We start from the raw sequence: 14850 nt of genomic DNA on the forward strand, positions 1-14850 counted from the left end.
GGTTTGCACAGCACTCGTGGGTGTGGTTACTGTGACCATACCCTGGCACTTAGGTGACATGCTGCCCCTTCCAAGTGCTGCTAGAACCCCCTCTTTCTCAGTCAGTCTTTGCCTCAGGCACTGAGCCTCAGATATTGTTAATTTCTTGAGAACCCAACAAGGTGAGAATATTCTCTCCCTTGATTTTCAGACTTCTTGTTCTGCTATTGGGGTTATGGGAGTGCAGAGTTATGGATGGCTTAAAGTGATTCCGGGCAACAAGGATGTGTAACACTGGTGTGTGTGGGTGGGCAAGAAAGACAAGAGTAATAAACAATCAAAAATTCCCATTTAATGTTATATAGTAACTTAATATTCACTATATAAAACTAAAATGTCTTCTGTAAAAAAAAAATAGAAATTTTTTCCTAAGGAAATCTTGTGACCGAAACAGTCTTAAGCTCATGAAATGTTAGTGAGTGGCTGATTCATATCCTTTTTTTTTTTTTTTAACCCCTTTATCCTTTTTAATCACAGTTGAAGTGATATATGCATGAACTTTGCAAGGCATAAGAAAACATAATTTACCTGACATGATTTGGGGAGAGAAAAACTGAAATATATTAAACATCACTCAACCACATTATTTAGAGAGAATAAAATCAGAGACACTAATTGCCCATGATGGCTATTTATACAATGCGCCACTGGAGTGAAGGGATCCTGGCTGCTCTTGAAATAGGCAGCTTAAATTTGATCCAGAAGGCAACCAGTGGAGCCAGTAAAGACACATAATCTGGGAGGTGACATGTTTTCTCTGTTAAAGTACAGCTATTGAGACGGTAAAGAAACAAGAACAGGCCCTAGTCTAGTCTCAAGTGAGACCGCAGGGTGGAAAAACTTTGCCCCCTTTTCTATCTCATTCTCCTGCTTGATGTCCTTCCTTCAGATGTCCTGAAGATGACCCCTAAGTGTCCCAAACTCAACCGGGCAATGAATTCTGCTTTAGAATGATCCTTTCTTTCCTCCACATCCACCAAAATGTACCTGTTCTATGTCTTAATCTTCAAAAGTTTGCTATGTGATTAATTAGCTATCAACTATAACCTAATACACAAATTCCCATAAAGACTCAAGGACAAATGGTGGCACAAGGAGAATCCATCAATTTCCCATGTCAATTTGGGGATCACATAGAGAGGTCTTCTTTTTCTTCATGCATCCTGTTAGTGTGAACAATAAAATTCAAGTGAATAAATGCACCCGAATAAAAACACCTCAGGGTTTTAAGGATTCTAGTACTTCCCAAAGAAGTTGTGATGGGGATGCATAGGTTCAGTTGCCAAATCATTTTGTTCATGGTGTTGACATTTGAGGATCCCTATTAGAGAAAGGAGAAAGGTCTACGTTCACATTCTTCCAAATATATAGGCTTGCTTGAATTTCCTAAAAATAAAAAGGTCTAAGGAAGTTACCTTAGAATTTTCAGTTCTAATAAGTTAGAAATAGATTTTTATCTTTCCCTGGTGAAATTTAAGCTCTAGTTTCCAATTCCTCAAATCATTCCTTTAGGCACTATACTACCTGGAATGGCACTGGTCTCTCTAAGCCTTGACGTATCTTCGTTTTTACGCACTGCCAGGCAATATGAATGTCATCAGGGTAATAAACAGCCAAAACAGCCACACAAAAGACACTAACCAATTTGCGCCAATGGTATAAAGGCTCACCCCCAGGTTCTCCACAAAGGGCCTGTGCCCACTGCCAGGTGCCCTTCACACCCAAAACACTATTCCTTTGCTCCCAAAGATGTTGCAGTTAACACCGTCAATTAAGATTACTTTGGGGAAGGGAATGGAAACTAAGTTAAACTAGTAGTACCTGCAATATACCAGGCAATGTATTAAGGTGCTTTCATAGACCTTTATTTCCTTTACTTGCCCCAAACGCTTGTAAAATCGGCATTATAATTCTCTACTCCTCAAAGAGAAACCTGAAAAAGAAAAAGTTACTTGCCACCTAAATTAAGTAGCAGAACAAAAACTGGCTCCAAGACCCATGCTATCTCCTCCAAATTAGTGGTTCTCGAATGTGTCATTCTCCAGACCAGCCGCGTCATCATCACCTGGGAACTTGTTAGAAATGCACATTCTCGGGCCTTGCTCCAGATCCACTGGATGAGAAACTCAGACAATCTGAGAAGCTCAGGAATTTGTGTCTTAACAAGCCCTCCAGTGAGGCTGATACTCCTCAAAATTGGAGAACCCCTGTCCTAGAGCACAAATCCACATGACGATACCCAGAAATGAGCTCATCACAGTGTGGTCCCTTGCCAGGGGCATTCAATCGTTACAAGCCCAGATACAAGCTCACTCCTCTGTAACCTCTCTGTTCTCAGATGATCTCTTAGTCTTAACAGCCATCCTTGTCCGTATCATCTTTTTGCCATTTATCACTTATGTCTCACAACAACTCTTCCACTGGGGCCTGAAACTCTTAGATCTTTGCAGTGATTTAATTTTTCACATCTGTCTTCCACTTAACAGTGCCTGACAACAGTGGCTTGCGTAAAGCTACAAGCTCCATAAATATTGGTTTCCATGATGAATGGACATATCAGAAGAGCTAACAATCACTTTGTATGCCTCAAAAATATTGGAATATTCTTCAGCCTGGAGAGAACCTATTAAATGAAATGCTGACAAATGAGAATGTGTTCTCCTCAAGGTCGGTGCTTCTTCAAGTCCGATGTGCCCACAAACCACTTGAGGATCTTGTTAAGATGCAGATTTCATTCAGGAGTCTAACATCCTACAAGCTCCCAAGTGATGTCCATGCCGCTGGTCCACAGACCACACTTGGAGTAGTGTGGTTAGGGTGTCCATGATCTCAAAGGGTCTGAAAACTGGGACACAGGAAGAATAGTTGCGGTGGAGTCCTCTATGGTTGGATTTGGATATTTGGAGGTGAAGGGTAGTACATTCACCCTCAGCTGGCCCAAGGGCAGTGAGGGGACGTTATATTACATTTAGAAGATTTTGATTTCAGCTCAATAGAGAGGAACTCCCAAACCATCAGAATTGTCTGTGCAGTAAATGGGTTGCCTGAAATTATCTGTGCCCTCCCCACCTTCCCCAGCCCGGGAAGTGTTCCGTGGCAGATGAGGGATCAATGGGCAGGGGTATCACAGAAGGGAATCCTGAATGGGACAAGATGGCCCCAGGGCCGATCCAGCAAGGTTTAGGTACACTCTTTCCTTCTCCAACTGAGAGCAGAGACCACGTCTCATTCTTATTAATAATGTTCTCAGTGTTCCTAATATAGGTCAAACATATATTCTGAAGAAAATATGAATTTATAAAAGTGCAAAGGAAAAGTGAAAAATCAGTTAAGTCCTATTACCCAGAAATAACTACTGTGAACATTATAGACTATTTCCTTCAAACTCTTTTCTAAGCATATATTTTTAAACGGTTGAGATTTTCTTGATATAAAATTTTGAACTCTGATTTTTTCCCTTAGTATTTATATCTTAAGTAATTCCTCATGTCATTAAAAAATGCTTCATAATGCTTCTTAATCGCTGCATCATATTGTTTTCTTGTACGTACTGAAATGGATTTAATCAACCCCTAATCACAGGCCATTTCTGCTATTTCCATATCCTCACTATTTTACATAATGTTACAAAGATTAACTTAGTGCATAAATCTTGGTCTGCATCTCCGATTATTTCCTTAGGTTGCCTTACTAGAGTATGGATATTTTAAGGCTCTAAATAGATATTCTCCAATTGCTTTTTAGAAAACTTGTACCACCAGAAATGAGAGAAAAGTATGGATTCCCCACTTTCCTCAGCAATAGGGAAATTACCACTTTAAAAAATTTATGACATTGATTTCATAGAAATAGACTCATTATAGTATTCCAGTTATATTTCTCTGACTCCATTTAAAGTTAAATACAATTATAGGTTTGTCAGCCATTTTTATTTCTGTTTTGTGACTGAATTCTTGGCTTATTTTCCATTAGTCCTAGAATATTCCTTATGAAATGTGTATGATATTCTTTTTACATATTGAAGATAAATCTGATAAGCCATCAGTTGTTGTATCTGCTTAAACTATTTATTGTCTAATGTTATGTTTTCAATGTTCCAAAAGTTTTAATTTCATTATCAAATCTATTAATCTTTTTCTGCTCCCTTCAACGTCTTTTATACTTGGAAAGTCTTCTCCAAGTACAAAGGATATACTTAGTCAATAAATGTTCAATTTTTATGGTTTGAATTTTGACAGTGAACTTTAATCCACGTATAATTAATGTTCAGGTGGGCTATATAGGTTTCTTTTCCAAAGAGCTGTTCTTCTAACGAATGTATTGAATAATGTGTATCTTCTCCCACTGAATTTTTCTACATTGAAAACTTTTGTTTGTTAAAGGTACAAAAACACTTTGTTCTGTCAGTTTATTAATATTTCTAGCGAGAGCATATGATTGAGTATGCATCATTTTTAAAAAATCTTGACTTAAAACTTGCAATCTCAAAGTCTCAAACCAAGTTTATTTCTCAAATTTTCACTTTGAAAAATTTCAAAACTACAGAAAAATTAAAAGAATAATACAATGAATACCCATATACTCTCCACCTATATTCACCAATTGTTTATAGTTCCTTTAACTTTTTATACGTTCTCCCTCCCCTCCCTTCCCCTTCCCTGTTTTGTTTTGTTTTCCTGAACCACTTGATAGATGCAATCATTTTGACACTTGAACTTCACCCCAAAATCTTCACCATGTATCTCCTAAAAACAAGAGCATCTTCTTACATAAACAAAATACTTGGGAAACAACATTCATACAGTAGTACTATTAACTAATAAATTGTCCATACTCAAATTTCCCCAATTGTCCCAATTATATTCTTTATAGTTTTCCTTTTCCTCGTATAGAATTCAATCAAGGGTTACACATTGTATTTAGTTCTTGTGGCCCTTTAGTCTCCTTCTTTTGTCTCTCATGATACTGACAGTTTTTCGATATTTCAGGCCGGTTGTCTTATAGACTGTCTCACAATCTGGCTAGCCTGAGAGTTTATTCAAGAGTAGATCCTAGTTAAATATTTTTGTTAGAAAAACTTCATAGGTAGTGTTGTGTCTTCTTAGAGCATCACATCAGGAGACTCCTACTGATTTTTTTTTAATCAGCTTAATTGACATATAATGTACATGCATTAAAATTAGCCAATATTAAGTGTAAAATTGAATGGATATTGACAAATTTATAGTCGTGTAACCACCACTTCAGTCATGATTTAGAACACCTGCAACATCCCAAAAGGCTCCCGTGTGGCCCTTTGCAATCAGTCTCTTGCCCACAATCTTAGCATCCACTGACCTGCTTTCTGTCACTATAGTTTTGACTTTTCTAGAATGTCATACGAATATATCACACAGACTTCTCTTGTCTGTCTTCTTTCGCTTAACATAATACTTTTGGATTCATCCATGTTGTTGTATGTATCAATACATCATAGTTTGTTTATTCATTCACCAGTTGATTGACATTTGGAGTCTCTTCTTTTTCCTTTCTGTTTTTTTGGCTGCACCCGTGGCTTGTGGGATCTGAGTTCCCTGACCAGGGATCGAACCTGTGCCTCCTGCAGTGGAAGCGCGGGGTCTTAACCACTGGACCGCCAGGGAAGTCCCTGACGTCTTTTCAACTTGGGGCTATTATTAACAAAGCTGCTATGAATGTTTGAATACAAGTCTTTGGACACATGTTTTCATTTCTCTGGGGTATATACCTAGGCATGGGATCAATGGGTCATATGGTAGGTACGCTTAACTTTATACGAGACTCCCAAACTATTTTGCAAAGTGACTGGACCATTTTGCATTCCACCAATTGCTCTGCACCCTAGCCAGCACTTGGTATTATTAATATTTTTTAAAAATGTTAGCCATTCTAATGGGTGTGTAATGGTGGCACATTGTGGCTTTGATTTGCATTCCCTTAACAGCAGATAATGTTGAACTCCTTTTTGTGTGTTTCTTTGCCATTTGAATACCTTCACTGGTGAAGTGTCTCTTCAAATCTTTCACCTATTTTTTAAATTGGGTTGTTTGTTTTCCTAATCTTGAGTTTTGAAAGTTCTTTATATATTCTGGATACAAGTCTTTTGTTGGATATGCTATTTACAAATATTTTTTCTCCCAGTCTGTGGCTTCCCTTTTAATTTTCTTACTATATCTTTTGAAGAACAGAAGTTTTACAGTTTGATCAAGTTCAATTAGTCAATTTATATGCTGTAAATATCCATATATAGGTTTTTGTATGAACTTATGTTTGCATTTCTCTGGATTAAATGCCCAGGAGTGAAGTTGCTGGGTCATATGAAAGGTACATGTTTAGTTTTTTTTTCAAAACATCTTTATTAGAGTATAATTGCTTTACAATGGTGTGTTAGTTTCTGCTTTATAACAAAGTGAATCAGTTATACATATACATATGTTCCCGTATCTCTTCCCTCTTGCATCTCCCTCCCTCCCACCCTCCCTATCCCACCCCTCTAGGTGGTCACAAAGCACGGAGCTGATCTCTCTGTGCTATGCAGCTGCTTCCCACTAGCTATCTATTTTACGTTTGGTAGTGTATATATGTCCATGCCACTCTCTCACTTTGTCCCAGCTTACCGTATCCTCCCCGTATCCCTTCCCTGTATCCTCAAGTCCATTCTCTAGTAGGTCTGCATCTTTATTCCCATCTTGCCCCTAGGTTCTTCTGACCATTTTCTTTCTTTCTTTCTTTTTTAGATTCCATATATATGTGCTAGCATATGGTATTTGTTTTCCTCTTTCTGACTTACTTCACTCTGTATGACAGACTCTAGGTCCATCCACCTCACTACAAATAACTCAGTTTTGTTCCCTTTTATGGCTGAGTAATATTCCATTGTATATATGTGCCACATCTTCTTTATCCATCTATCTGTTGATGGACACTTAGGTTGCTTCCATGTCCTGGCTATTGTAAATAGAGCTGCAATGAACATTGTGGTACATGACTCTTTTGGAATTATGGTTTTCTCAGGGTATATGCCCAGTAGTGGGATTGCTGGGTCGTATGGTAGTTCTGTTTTTAGTTTTTTAAGGAACCTCCATACTGTTCTCCATAGTGGCTGTATCAATTTACATTCCCACCAACACATGTTTAGTTTTTAAGAAAGTGCCAAGTTGTTTTACAGAGTGGCTATACCATTTTACATCCCCACCAGCAAAGTGCAAGAGATTCAGCTTCTCCACATCCAGTCAGTATTTGTTGTTGTCACTATTTTTTTGGGCACTCTGAGAGATGTGTACTAATATTGCACTGTGACTGTTTGCCTTTCCTTAATGGATAAATGACATTGAGTGTCTTTTTATGTGCTTATTTTTCATTTTTTGGTGAAATTTCTGTTCATGTCTTTTGTTCCTTTTGTAATTGATTGTTTGTTTACTATTGAGCTTTGAGATTTCTTTACATATATCCTTTGTTGGATATATGGTTTGCAAAGATTTTCTCTTGGTCTGTAGCTTGTTTCCTCAGCCTCTTAACCGGGTCTTTTGCAAAGCAAATATTTAAATTTGATGAAGTCCAATTTATCTTTCTTTTTCTTTTATGTATCATGCTTTTGATATCAAGTCTAAGAACTCTTCACTTGCCCCTTATCCTGAATGTTTTCTCCTGGGTTTTATTTTTCTGAAAGTTTTATGGCTTACCATATTACATGTAAGTCCATGATGCATCTTGAGGTGATAAAGTGTGAAGTTTAAGTAAAAGTTCTTTTCTTTTTTGACTTATGGATGTTCAATTACTTCAGTATCATTTGTTGAAATGCTATCTTTCTTCCACTGACTTAGTTTTGCTCATTTGTCAAAGATCAGTTTGTACCATTTGTGTGGGTCTATTTCTGGGTTCTCTCTTCCCTTCCATTGATTTATGTGTCTATCATTCCACCAATGACAAACAATCTAGATGATTGTAGATATATAATGAGTCTTTAAATCAGATAGACTGATTCTTCCTACTTTGTTCCTCTTTTTCAAGATTGCTATAGCTATTCTAGTTCCTTTCTTTTCCATATAAATTTTAGAATAATGTTGTCTATATCTCCAAAAATTCTTACTGAAATTTTGATAGAAATTGCATTAAATCTGTATACCAATTTGGGAGAATTCACACCTTTAGCATATTGAGTTTTCCAGACCATGCTCAATTGATATATTTTTATTGAGGTGAAATCCACATAACATTAACTATTTCAAAGTGTAACTTTTAGGGGCAATTAGTACATTCACAATTTTGTACAATCATCACCTCCACCTAGTTCCAAAACATTTTCATTGACCCAAAATAAAACTCTCTCCTTCCGGTCCACTCTGCTTTGTCTCTATAGATTTAGCTATTCTGGATATTTCATATAAATGAAATCATACAATATGTGAACCGTTTCTATCTGCCTTCTTTCACACAGCATAATGTTCTTGAGGTTCATCCATTTTGTAGCATCTATCCGTACCTCATTCCTTTTAACAGCTGAATAACATTCCACTGCATGTTAACACCACAATTTGTTTATCCATTTATCTGTTGATAAACATTTGAGTTGCTTCATTTTTAGTTATTGTGAATAATGCTGCTATGAACATTTGTGCATAAATATTTGTCTGAGTACCTGTTCTGCCTTCATTTTTGAAAGATATTTTTACTGGGCATAACATTCCACATTATCACTTTACTATTTCAGTACTTGAAAGACGTTGGTCCATTATCTTCTTCCTTGCATTCTTCCTGATGAAAAATCTGCTGAAATCCTTACTTTTGTTCCTCTGTGCATAACATGTCATTTTTCTGTGGCTGGTTTTAAGATTTTTCACTCTATATCTAGCTTTGAGCTGTTTATGATGTTCCTTGGTGTAGTTTTGTTCATATTTCTTGTGCTTGGGTTGAGATTCTTACATCCATATGTTACTTATTTTCATAAAATTTGGAAATTTTTAGGCCATTATTTCCCTGTCTTTCTTCTCCCTCTGTTATAATAATTGCATATTAGAGTGCTTTAAGTTGTCCTGCAGTTCACCAATGTCCTGTTCACTTTTTTCCAATTTTTTACTCTTTGTGTTTCATTTTGGATAATTTCTATTAGTATGTCTTCAAGTTCATTAATCTTTTTCTTCTGCAGAGTCTAATCTGCCATTAATCCCATTCATTATATTTTTCATCTCACCTCATACATTGTAGTTTTTATCAATAGAAGTTTGAGTTGTGTCTTTTTAAATCTTCCAAGTCTCTCCTTAACTTTTTGACTATATGGAAAACGGTTTTAATAGCTGTTTGATTGTCCATTTCTGCTAATTATAACATCTGTGTCAGTCTGGGTCAGTTTCTATTGATTTCTTTTTTTTTTTCCTCGTTGTAAGTTGAAGTTTCCTTTTCTTTGCATGCCTGGTAATTTTTTATTGGAGGCAAGACCTTGTGAATTTTACCTTTTTGGTTGCTGAATATTTATGTATTTCTATCAATATGCTTAAGCTTTTTTTTGGTGAGACATAGCTAAATTATTTGGAAACAGTTTGATCCTTTTAGGTATTGCTTTTTAAATGTGTCAAGTGGGATAAGAACCATGTTTAATCTAACGTTCATTATTCCTTATTATTGGGGCAAGAACTTTCTGAGTACAATTCTCCATGAGAGACTTTACAGTCAGGTTGTTGAGAATAGGCAGTATTATCAGCTTTGTTCAGACACTAAGTACCATTCTCTCTAACCCTTTCAGGTGGTTCCCCAGTCTTGGGTAGTTTCCTCACACACATGCACTGCTCAGTACTCCACTGAATACTCAAGGAGCCTTCTGAAGATCTCTGAAGCTCTATCTCTGTGCAGTTCTCTTCTCTCAAGTAATATGTCCTTTTGAACTCTAGCAACCTTGGTATTCCTAGACTCTCAGTCCCATCTCTTCTAGTCAGAGAGGCCACCATATTCTATTTTGTTTCCCTCTTCTTGTGCCATAGGCCAGAAACTTTCTCAAGGCAGTAATCTGCGGCAATAGAGGGGTTCGCCACATTTGTTTCCTGTCTCTCATGGATTACTCTCCTTCTCTACCTGAAATCCAGTGTCTTAAAAAGCATTGTTTGATATATTTTGCCTGTTTTTCAGTTCTTTCAGGGAGAAAGGTAAATCTGGACCCTGTTACTACATCTTGGCCAGAAGCAGAACTCTAACAGTAATAATTTTAAAAATTATTACTCCAACATAAAAGCGAGATCTCAAAGAGATATCTATGTTCCCACGTTCACTGCAGCATTATTCACAATAGCCAAGATATGGAAACAACCTAAGTTTCTATCAATGGATGAATGGGTAAAGATATATATATATACAATGGAATATTATTCAGCTATGAGAAAGAAGGAAACCCTGCCATTTTGTAAAAATATGGATGAACCTTGAGGGCATTATGCTAAATGTAATAAGTCAGACAGAGAAAGCAAATACTGTATGATCTCATTTATGTAGAATCTAAAAAGGTTGAACTCAAAAGAACAGATAGTAGAGTAATGGTTACCAAGGGCTTGGGGTGGAGGAAATGGGAAGATGTTGGTCAAAGGGTACAAACTTCTACTTATAAGATGAATAAGTTCTGGGGAATCTAGTGTATAGCATGGTGATTATAGTCAAAAATGTTGTATTGTATACTTGAAATTTGCTGAGAGTAGATCTTAAATGTTTTCACCACAAAAAAGAAATGGTAATTATGTGACATGATGGAGGTGTTAGCTAACACTACAGTGGTAATCATTTTGCAATATATAAATGTATCAAATTAACATGTTGTACACATTAAACTACGCAAAGAAGAGCAAAACTGGAGAATTAAAACTACTGATGTCAAGACTTATTATAAAGTTACAGTAATCAAGACAGTGTGGTATTGGTGTAAAGACAGACACACAAATCAATGGAACAGAAGGTCCAGACATAGATCTACACATATATCAACAACTGACTTTCAGCAAAAGGTACAAAGGCAATTCAGTGGAGAAACAATGATCTTTTCAACAAATGGTACTGTAATAATTGGATACCCATTTGAAAAAAATGAACTTGGAGCCATACCTCACATCATAACAAAAATTAACTAGAAATGGATTACAAAACTAACTGAAAAGCCTAAAACTATGAAACTTCTAGAAGAAAACATAAAAGAAAACCCTTGTGGCCTTGGTTTAGTAAAGATTTATTAGATACAACACCAACAGCACAATCCATTAAAAAATGAATTGATAAAATAGACTTAGTCAGAATTTAAAACTTTTGCTCTCCAAAAGGCCCTGTCAAGAGAATGAAAAGACTACCAGAATTTGGGAGAAAATATTTAGAAATAACATATCTGATAAAGGACTTATATCTAGAACATACAAGGTACTCTCAAAACTCAATAATTAGAAAACAGGCAACCATAATAAGATACTACTGTTAGGGGAACCACTGACTGAAACCGTCAGCCCTGGTCAGGCACCATAGTAACCACTTGCATGAGTTATCTTACAGCAGGAGGTCCTGGTAAGGAATGCCAGGAACTAACAAGCTACCGCCAACTGGAAGAATTCGGGAAAGGTCAAAAGGAGAGAGGAGACGCCAGTCCGTCTGTCCTACCGTCCTCCCAGAATCCTTCTCGCTGGAATCCATCTTGGCTGAGCGATGCACGCGCCACCAGGAAGGACCCTGAATCAGAATGAGTGGCCAGAGATAACCCGAAAGCTAACCCCATTACCATAAAACCCCAGACTGCGAGCCACGTGGCAGAGAAGTTCTCCTGGGTTCCCTTACCCTGCTGCTCTCCGCTCGGCGCCCCTTCCCAATAAAGTCTCTTGCTTTGTCAGCACGTGTGTCTCCTTGGACAACTCATTTCCGAGTGTTAGACAAGAACCCACTCTTCGGCCCTGGAAGGGGTCCCCCTTCCTGCAACACTACTACACATCTATTAGAATGGTTAAAATTAAAAGGCTTGGTCATACGAAGTATTTGCGAAAACATGGAGGAACTAGAACTTCATACAGTGCTGGAAGGGAAAATAAAATGGTCCAATCACTTTGGAAAAGAGTTTGTCAGTTACCGAAAAAGTTAAACGTTGTTAAAAAGGAGACAGCAGGCCCAAAATGATGTGCTAAACCCCATGTCATCAAACCAAGACTTAACACCTAGCCTAACTGCAACCTCAACACCCCCACCCCGCCCAGGAATGTAACGTTTAGCCAGTCAACCTGGAATTACCTAGTCAGCACTGGTGAGGTAATCTCCCCTGCCCCGCCCCCCGAATAGGCCCCTTCCATTCCCCTTAGGAGGGTGACCCTCCCTGAAACAATGCATTCTTTGCTCATAATTTTCTTTTTCTGCGATTTTGAGAAATAATCACAGCAGACACAGGAGAAGCTCTGAAAACAGAGGCTATCCTTTCGTAAGGGACGTTTATATCTATAATGGAAATCTCCATTTGTAAGAATGTCACCCTCTCTGCACCAGGAAGTGAGGATGGCGCAAAATCACAAGAAGCTCCTATTAATGAAGAAAGCGCTGATTTAACACCTGCAAAACAAATCTTACCCTTGTTTACCTTGCGTTTCCTGGTCATCTTCCCCTCCTCCACAACACACACCTTTCTTCTGTCTTCAGCTGAAGATGGCATTTAAGGTGGTGGCTTAGGTCACCTTGGAGAGTTACTACTTTTTTCTGGATATCTCCCATGTATACCTTCTGGGTTTTTTCTCTTGTTAATCTGTCTTTTATTACAGGGGGTCTCATCCAAGAACTCAGAACGGTAGAGGGAAAATTATTTTTCCTTCCCTACAACGGGGCTGTGTAGAAGGGAGGGATTTCAAAGGAGCGTGAGGAAATTTGGGGGGAATAGGTTCATTATATCTTGATTGGGATGACATTTCACGGGTACATAGATGTGTTAGTTTATCAGATTGTACACTTTAATATGTGCAGTTCATTGTATGACAAGAAAAAGCTCTTTTTAAAAAAAATTAGTAAGTAATACACTAGGCACTGTGATTCTCAGACAAGAGGCTCCCCCTAGCCAATCTTACCTAAGCTCACAATTACCATCAAACGTGCATCTCCAGCGCTGGTCATTCTGCTGAGATTTAGACCTGTTCATCTAGTTGCCTTATCAACATCTCCACTTCTCTGTCCCACAGGCACCCTAATTTTAATGTCGCATGCCCAAGGCAGAATTCTTGATTCCCCCTCAAACCTGATTTTTTCCTGGTATAGCCCAGCACAATGAATGGCAACTCCACCTACCCAGCTGCCAAAATGACCCAATCCTAATTTTGACTTCTTCTTCTCCCTTATCTTCAACATCCTGAACGTGTCCTGAATCTATCCACTTCTCAGCAACCTCACAACCTTGCTGACGTTACATTAATCCAAACCAGCCATCACGTCTCTGGCAACAGCCTCCTATTCAGCCTTCTCACTGCCAAACTCACTCTTGTAGTTCACACACACAAAGCAGCCAGAGATTTTTAAATGCAGACGTGATCTTTTCATTCTCCAGATTAAAATCTTTCAGTAACTTCTCATGCCCTTAGGATGACGTTCGAACGCTTTTACACGTGACGTGACACACACAAGGTGGTCCCTATTCTCATCTGGCTCCCCTCTGCAGTTGTCATCTCCTGCCCCTCCCCTTCTCTCTCTGCACTCTCTGGTCATAGTTCAAACTAGCGCTATCTGCCGCAGTCTGAAATGGCTTGTCAGCTCCGGTTCTGTATGCAGGGAGTGGCTTCACAACGAGAAGGAAGAACGGTGGTAGCAAGGGAGAAACAAGCAGGCAAAAGTAATTTTATCAAGTTCCTCTTTCAGTCAGCTGTTCTTGTACAGGCAAAGTAAGAAAAAGGACACACAGAGATGACTTTGGTGGAACTATTTCTAAAGGAGAATGTATTTTGTGTTTTTCACCAAGCCATCAGCCCCTCTGGATTTTAATATTATAGTGGGGTCATAACAAGCATTTCCTCTATTGTTGGCTTTATACAGAAGCAAAGCAGTTGCTCAGGAAGCTGGGAGACTGATGAATAGTTGGTTTGATGTGTTTGAACCATTCACCACTTTGAGTTAAATGTGCATATTCTGTTCAAAATAGACAATGGGGAGGGGCGGTCCCCCTTTCCCTCTATAACTTGCATAACATCAGGCCTCACTGCTTAAACTAATGAGTATTTAGAAGTAAAGGCTCCTACTGATTCTAGCCAGTCATTAATTCTCTGCTTGCAGAGCCACTGTGGAGTTTTTCATCAGCCACATTTTTCAGCCGTTTCCAGTTGCTTCTGAGCAGCAGCGCTGACCCTTGGCTTCCTGTGCCATGCACCAGACACATAATGGGCTCGGCAGTCCCCTTGGAAGGAATTTTACTGGCGACCAGGCACAAATGCAAAGAAGATGCATATTCTAGTGTTAGAACTCTTAGTTTGGGGGAACTTAATTGAACACGAAACGAAAATGTTTATTTAAACCAATATATAACCTGGTAGAAGAACGCGAGTGGGCGTGAATTCCAATTTCTTTTAAACTAATTGCACAGTCAGCGTTACCCTTTGTAATAATGATGTTTGCTCCATTATCACTCCAGGTTTATTTGTTAAAATAGCTTCATTGATCTCGCCTCAGTAGGTTTTCCATTTTTACACATCACATTCTCTTGGGAACTGAAAAGCACTGTGCTTCTGAAGATGCTCAGTCAACTTGAAGAGACTCATTTTTGAGAAAGTCTTAACCTGCTTTCAACTGGAAGCAATTCAAACTTTGCCCAAACAAGTATTA

The sequence above is a fragment of the Eschrichtius robustus genome, chromosome X (genome assembly GCF_028021215.1).
Source record: "Eschrichtius robustus isolate mEscRob2 chromosome X, mEscRob2.pri, whole genome shotgun sequence".
Taxonomy (NCBI): Eukaryota; Metazoa; Chordata; class Mammalia; order Artiodactyla; family Eschrichtiidae; genus Eschrichtius; species Eschrichtius robustus.